This window comes from Colobus angolensis, unplaced genomic scaffold (assembly GCF_000951035.1).
Source record: "Colobus angolensis palliatus isolate OR3802 unplaced genomic scaffold, Cang.pa_1.0 Scaffold92, whole genome shotgun sequence".
Lineage (NCBI taxonomy): Eukaryota > Metazoa > Chordata > Mammalia > Primates > Cercopithecidae > Colobus > Colobus angolensis.
Genome location: NW_012123154.1, coordinates 2,992,252 through 2,998,813, shown reverse-complemented (window position 1 = coordinate 2,998,813; position 6,562 = coordinate 2,992,252). Strand labels below are relative to the sequence as shown.

General features: G+C 43.3%; 1 protein-coding gene across 1 annotated transcript in view; it reads right to left on the bottom strand.

Annotated features, from left to right (window-relative positions):
• The window catches only part of OTOA (otoancorin), an 83,808-nt gene that overhangs the window by 63,977 nt on the left and 13,269 nt on the right, over positions 1–6,562 (bottom strand). The gene's annotated exons all lie outside the window — the stretch shown is intronic.

The following is a 6,562-nucleotide window of genomic DNA, read 5'->3' as shown; positions in this document are numbered from 1 at the left end:
AAAAAAAAATTATTAAAAATAAATAAATAAGAAATGCAGATTATTTTTAATACTTAAAACCCACAAAATGTAGTTTTCTTTTTTCATTCAATTGGTTACTAAATAACCTGGAAACATGAGGCCAGGCGTGGTGGCTAACGCCTATAATCACGAAATCCCGGCTCTACTAAAAATATAAAAAAATTAGCCGGGTGTACTAGCGCCTGTAATCTCAGCTACTTGGGAGGCTGAGGCAGGAGAATCTCTTGAACCTGAGAGGTAGAGGTTGCAGTGAGCCAAGATCACGTCCCTGCATTCCAGCCTGGGCGACAGAGAGAGACTCTGTCTAATAATAATAATAATCTGGCAACATGAAATATGTTTGATTCTCTTGCATCACTACCACTAATAATGATCATCCTCACTGATTATCACCATGTTACTATCCTTGAACCAAACCAAACTACTTGTAACTCCCCAAAACATTCTCCAAACCTTGGCTGGCCTTGGCCCTTTTCACCACCTACAATGCTTTTCCTTAACCCTTCTGCATCTAAATCCTACTTGAAGATCAAGCTCAAATTTTCCTCTTCCTTAAAGTCTTCTCTTATCTCCTTCACGAGAAGTATTTTCTCCCTCCACTGAATTCCCAGAGGACTCTCTCTGACACCCTGTTCTGGCTTTTGAAATTCCCCATCACTGAGATGTCAGTGGAACTTTAAAAACCATCAAGTTGGCTGGGTGCGGTGACTCACGCCTGTAATCCCAGTGCTTTGGGAGGCCAAGGCAGGTGGATCACGAGGTCAGGGGATTGAGACCATACTGGCCAACATGGTGAAAACCCATCTCTACTAAAAATACAAAAATTAGCCAGGCATGGTGGCGCACGCCTGTAGTACCAGCTACTCAGGAAGCTGAGGCAGGAGAATCGCTTATACCCGGGAGGCAGAAGTTGCAGTGAGCTGAGATCGTGCCGCTGCACTCCAGCCTGAGTGACAGAGCCAGACTCCATCTCAAAAATAAAAAATAAAAAATATATATATATGTATATGTATATATCTCAAGTCTAGGATCAGACTTCAAGTTTCACTGAGCTGGAATTGACTGCCAGTGCTCCCCAGTTCTTTAGCAGAAGACATTTACACACATTGACATTGTATTGGAGGCATTTGGGGAAAAGGAAAGAAGTGGGAAGCATTTACAGTGTGCAATGACTCTCTAACACCAAGAGCTATTTGCAGAAGCCCTGGGCAATGACAGATGCCCGAAAGAGATGGAGAAATAACTTTTGTATGGACTGATTCACAAGAACATATGGAGTGCCTCCCCCAAACCAGAAATCAACGATGTTGGGGTGACACAGGCAGACTCCTATGATCCTCTAGATGGGGACCCTGGACATTTGCCTTGCCTATATAGAGGGCTAGAAAATTTTGAGGCTAGAACCACACATTCACAAAAAACCAAGCTGAGTTGTTTATTTTTTAACTAATTACTAAGCATGAACTCTATTTCCACAGATCAATCATCCCCAAGCTTGGGATTCTCTTTTTCCTCTGTTATCCAGGCTGGAGTGCAGTGGGATGATCATAGCTCACTGAAGCCTCGAACTCTTGCCTCAGCCTTCCTAGTAGCTAGGACTGCAGGCACACACCACCACACCTGGCTAATCTTTCCATTTTTTTTGTAGAGAGAGGGGTCTCAGTACATTGCCCAGGCTGGCCTTAAACTCCTGACCTCAAGCAATCCTCCTTCCTCAGCCTTCCAAAATGCTAGGATTACAGGTGTAAGCAACCATGCCTGGCCAGCAAGGTTGGGATATTTTTAACAGCCACCATATCTCCAGTTCCCTCAAGGGACTTCATGAAAAAATAAATAAATAAATAAGTCCTAACAGAATTAATTTTAACTCACTGTAGTTTAATAATGAAGCAAACCGTATAGGAATTTTAGAAGCAAAGTCTGTGCCTAATTAAACTCTGGCAATAAAGACAGAGGAGTCTGAAGGTTGAGTGGCTTTCTCATGGTTACCCAGTGTGAGACTGTGATTCCTGGAGGCCATAATTATGCACCAGGCAGAGGGAATTCTACTATGCATTTGAGACTTTGATTACGATCTTGTTTAATGTTCATTATGCACAAATCTCAGAGCTGAATTCCAGGAAAAGGATTGATTGGCATTCCCCATCCTCCAGCCCCATCTGCTCTCCTTATGTTTTCTCCACATAGAGCTCATTCCCATCTCAGGGCCTTTGTATTTCCTGGGATCTCTCTCTGGGATGCCCTTTCTCCAAAGCCTTACATGACTGGTTCCATCTCCTCATTTTGGTCTTGATTCAAATGTCACCCATTTGAGCGGTCTTCCCTGATTCCTTAGTCCAAGAGTTAGCAAACTGGTCCATGGGGCAAACTCAGTCCGCCACCTGTTTTTATACAGCCTGTGAGCCAAAAATGGTTTTTACATTTATTATTTTGGAGTTTTTTTAGAGACAAGGTCTTGCTCTGTCTCCCAGGCTGGAGTCCAGTTGCGCCATCATGGCTCACTGCAGCCTCAAACTCCTGGGTTCAAGGGATCCTCCCCGCCTCAGCCTCCAGAGTAGCTGGGACTACAGGCATGTACCAGCACACTGGCTAATTTTTTAAACATTTTTTAAAAGATGGGGTCTTGCTATGTTGCCTAGGCTGGTCTTGAACTTTTGGCTTCAAGCAATCCTCCTGCCTGGGCCTCCCAAAGTGCTAGGATTACAAGCATGAGCCACTGCCCCCTGCCTCATTTTTACATTTTTTAAATGGCTGAAAGGAAAATCAAAAGAAAAATCCTATTTGGTGACACATGAAAATTATACAAATTTCAAATTTCAGCATCCATAAAAAAAGCTTTACTGGGACACAGGCATGCTCATTCATCTATTGACTACAGCTGTTTTCAAGATGCAATGTCAGAGCTGAATAGTTGAGGCAGAGATGGTAGGCTTACAAAGCCTAAAATATTTACCTGCTCCTTTACAGAGAACATTTGCCAAGCGCTCTTCTAATCTAAAGTACCTATAATAATCCTTTCTGACTGGGTGCAGTGGCTCATGCCTGTAATCCCAGCACTTTGGGAGGCCAAGCCAGGTGGATCACTTGAGGTCAGGAGTTCGAAACCAGCCTAGCCAACATGGAGGAATCACGTCTCTACTAAAAATACAAAAATTAGCTGGGCACGGTGGCAGGCACCTATAATCTCAGGCATTCGGGAGCTGAGACAAGGGAATCACTTGAACCCAGGAGGCAAAGGTTGCAGTGAGCCAAAATTGTGCCACTGCACTCCAGCCTGGGTGACAGAGTAAGACTCCATCTCAACAAACTATTTTCTTCATAGCAGCTACCAGTATCTAAATTTCTAAGTTCTCTCTCTCTCTCTCTTTCTCTCTCTCTCTCTCTCTCTCTATTTACTTACATGTTTAAAATCTTTTCTTCACCAACCCTCCCACAATAAAACAATAGGGTCATAAGAGCAGAGACTTTGTTTTGTTTCCTTCTCTATCTTCAGCTATTGATAGGGCGCTTTAAAAAAGTTTATTCTGTTTACATTACTGACATTAAAGGTTAACAAATTGAAGCTATCTGAGAAATTGTTTGTACTGCTAATCTATATAGCCATTCTTTTCTATCTCTGTTTTGTTTTTGTTTTTGTTTTTTTGAGACAGGGTCTCACTCCATCACACAGGCTGGAGTGCAGTGGTACAATCCCAGCTCACTGCAACTTCTGCCTCCTGGGTTCAAGCGATTCTCCCGCCTCAGCGTCCTAAGTAGCTGGGGCCACAGGCATACGCCACCATGCCTGGCTTTTTAAAATTTTTTTTAGTAAAGACAGAGTTTCGCCATGTTGGCCAGGCTGGTCTCAAACTCCTAACCTCAAGTGATCCGCCCGTCTCAGCCTCCCAAAGTGTTGGGATCACAGGCGTGAGCCACCGCACTCGGCCCCAATTTTCTTTTCTTTTCTTTTTTTTGAGACAGAGTCTCACTCTGTCACCCAAGATGCAGTACAATTGCATGATCTCAGCTTACTGCAACCTCTGCCTCCTGGGTTCAAGTGATTCTCCTGCCTCAGCCTCCCAAATAGCTGGGATTACAGACACACACGACCACACTAGGCTAATTTTTTGTATTTATTGTAGAGAGGGAGTTTCCCCATGTTGGCTAGGCTGGTCTCGAACTCCTGATCTCAGTTGATCCGGCTGCCTCAGCCTCGCAACGTGCCAGGATTACAGGCATGAACCACCGCACCCGGCCCACCAGGCCCCATTTTTAAGTGTATAGTGAAGTACATTCACAGTCACATTATTGTGCAACCGTCACCACCAGCCATATCCAGAATTTTTTGCACCTTGCAAAATCGAAACTCTACAACCATTCTAATTTCTGTCTCTATGAATTTGACTGCTCTAGGACACAAGGAGGCTTTAATCAACATCCATCAAATAAATAAATCCTGACCTACCTGCTTTGGTTGCCAGGATGCTCAGAGTTAAATTTCTGTGCTTTATGCCTAGATTTCCTAACAAAATTCTCTTCTCTCTCTCTCTCTCTTTTTTTTTGGCAGCATCTTGCTCTGTTGCCCAGGCTGGAGTCAATGGCTGGCACCATCTTGGTTCACAGCAATCTCTGCCTCCCTGGTTGAAGGGATTCTCCTGCCTCAGCCTCCTGAGTAGCTGGGATTACAGGTGTCCACCACCACGCCCAGCTAATTTTTGTATTTTTAGTAGAGATAGGGTTTCACCATGTTGGTCAGGCTGGCCTCTAAGTCCTGACCTCAGGCAATCCTCCTGCTTCTGCCTCCCAAGTGCTGGGATTACAGGCGTGAGCCACCGTGCCCAGCCTCTTCTCTCATTTTAATATAGATTTTTTAATACAGATTTTGAACTTGTAACCCTACTCAAGGTTCACATTGAATCTAAGTTACCATCATTATTTATATTCCACTAAAAAACTAGGACACAACATGGATTGTGAAATACAGAAATACAGACACATCATTATATCAGAGACTTCCACATGTGCAAATTGCATTAACAAAATGGGGTATGTGTTTTACTCCATAAGCCACATCAAACTGTTTTTCGAAGTGGTGGGAGGTAGTAAAAGTCAGAAGAGAACAACATCAAATCCATGTGTGAAGCACCTCTTTTGAAGATATTCTTCCCCCAAAAAGTGATCCCACCTCCAAGTACAGGCTCACCAGTGGCATTGGAGGATGTCTGCAATATCCCACTCATCCAGGAATAGAGAGCTCTCTGGGAATGAGCCGAGGTTTTGTCGTAGAGATCTTTGAACACTGCAGATCTAAATGACACAAACACGGGCATCAATTAATAACAAGCAGGTGGGGGCCGTTTTAAAGAGGGAGTCACAACAGCAAATGTGACCCAAAGCTGTCCTGTGTTAAAACCCTTCCCTCTCCTGGATGTGGAGAAATAGGAATGCTTTTACACTGTTGGTGGGAGTGTAAACTGATTCAACCATTGTGGAAGACAGTGTGGCGATTCCTCAAGGATCTAGAACCAGAAGTACCATTTGACCCAGCAATCCTATTACTGGGTATATACCCAAAGGATTATAAATCATGCTATTATAAAGACACATGCACATGTATGTTTATTGCTGCACTATTCACAATAGCAAAGACTTGGAACCAACCCAAATGTCCATCAATGATAGACTGGATTAAGAAAAGATGGCACATATATACCGTGGAATACTATGCAGCCATAAAAAAGGATGACTTCATGTCTTTGCAGGGACATGGATGAAGCTAGAAACCATCATTCTCAGCAAACTATCACAAGAACAGAAAATCAAACACCGCATGTTCTTACTCATAGGTGGGAATTGAACAATGAGATCACTTGGACACAGGGAGGGGAACATCACACACCAGGGCCTGTCAGGGGGTGGAGGGCTGGGGGAGGGATAGCATTAGGAGAAATACCTAATGTAAATGATGAGTTGATGGGTACGGTAAACCAACATGGCACATGTATACCTATGTATCAAACTTGCATGTTGTGCACGTGTACCCTATAACTTAAAAGCCTAAAAAAAAAACCTTCCCTATCCTGAATGTAAATTAGTTCAACCATTGTGGAAGACAGTGTAGCGATTCCTCAAAGATCTAGAACTAGAAATACCATTTGACCCAGCAATCCCATTACCGGGTATATACCAAAAAAATATAAATCATTCTGTCACAAAGATAAATGCACACATGTTCATTGCAGCACTATTCACAATAGCAAAGACATGTAGTCAACCCAAATGCCCATCAATAATAGACTGGATAAAGAAAATGTGGTACATATATACCATGGAATACTATGCAGCCATAAAAATGAATAAGACCATGTCTTTTGCAGGGACATGAATGGACCTGGAAGCCATTATCCTCAGCAAACTAACGCAGGAACAGAAAATGAAACTCCCCATGTTCTCACAAGTGGAAGCTGAACAATGAGATCACATGGACACAGGGAGGGGAACAACACACACTGGGGCCTATTGGGGGGTGGGATGGGGGAAGGGAGAGCATTAGGAAAAATAG